This window comes from Asparagus officinalis, chromosome 7, assembly GCF_001876935.1.
Source record: "Asparagus officinalis chromosome 7, Aspof.V1, whole genome shotgun sequence".
Taxonomy (NCBI): domain Eukaryota; kingdom Viridiplantae; phylum Streptophyta; class Magnoliopsida; order Asparagales; family Asparagaceae; genus Asparagus; species Asparagus officinalis.
Window position 1 is genome coordinate 140,885,318 of NC_033800.1, and position 1,220 is coordinate 140,886,537.

At 31.2% G+C, this 1,220-nt stretch overlaps 1 non-coding gene across 1 annotated transcript; it reads left to right on the plus strand.

The window, feature by feature from the left end:
- On the plus strand, positions 520-593 carry TRNAV-AAC. The gene has a single exon. It is a non-coding gene; the product is annotated as a tRNA-Val (tRNA).

The following is a 1,220-nucleotide window of genomic DNA, read 5'->3' on the forward strand; positions in this document are numbered from 1 at the left end:
TAGGGGTAACAAACTTAGTTACACGCACATATAAAAATGCCTATTTTCCCATCAATATTGTTAATCCTGCAAATATCTAAATTTCCATCAAGCCTAGATAAAAAAATTACATGGTTTGAAAATTTATATTGTATGATATAGGCAACTAAAAAAACCCCCGACTTGTAAAACCATTCTTTTTTGGATCACGAGATGCATGTATCACAAAGAGTAGTTTGCGTCATTTATGTTGATATTTAAAATTTATTTTAATGTATGTGAGTGACTAACAATAGCTTACCCTCTATATATATTTATTTTGTTGTCAACGTACCTTCGAACTTAGCTTAGATGCAAATTTATGGAGACCCAATAAGATTATATGATAATTGCTAAAAAGGTTGCTTCTTATTACGTGTCACATATCTCTCTCTCTAGAGCAATAATCGAACTTGAGCCTTTATAATAACAATTTGGCTCGATAACAAACCTTTATATCATATAAAATAAGAGTGTAAAATCATAATTATATCCACCATCGGTTTCGTGGTGTAGTTGGTTATCACGTCAGTCTAACACACTGAAGGTCTCCGGTTCGAGCCCGGGCGAAGCCATATTTTTTAAATCAATTTTGTTGTATTCATGTCCTTCCAAGCTTGCGTTATTAATATGTACTCCTTTAAAGTTATATAACTCATACACGACTCATGCATCATTAATATTTCCTATAATCAGTGTTTACAATTTTTTTTTTAAAAAAGAGTGTTCCGTACAATTGTTAATTCCTCTAAACTATTAACTATGTTACGATAAAAGCTCAAATTGCTGACGGTATAGCTTGTCTCCTTTGCATAGTTGTTATAATATAGACAAGCAGATCAAGTAAATATTTAATGAATGAAAAGTATACTCCTAATTAAATTAACAAAAGTTTTATGGTATTAGGCAAAATTTCATTTCGATCCCGATCCAAACAAAGACAAATGAAAATCAAATTTTAGGATATATTGTTTCTCAATTTGAAGAAAACACGTATAAATGCTAGTTATTTTTTATTATCTAGCCGTCAGTTTGGACTGTATGAGTGGCTTCACTTCCTCGCGTCGTTCTCAAAGTTTTGTTCCAAGAATCTTGCTTTATGAATGATAAGGTCAACAGGTCAACCCTTCAAAATTTTGTTTAATTTATGCTGTCAGCTTGTGATTTGTCTTAGGAATTGGAAAATTGTGTTTATCGAAAAA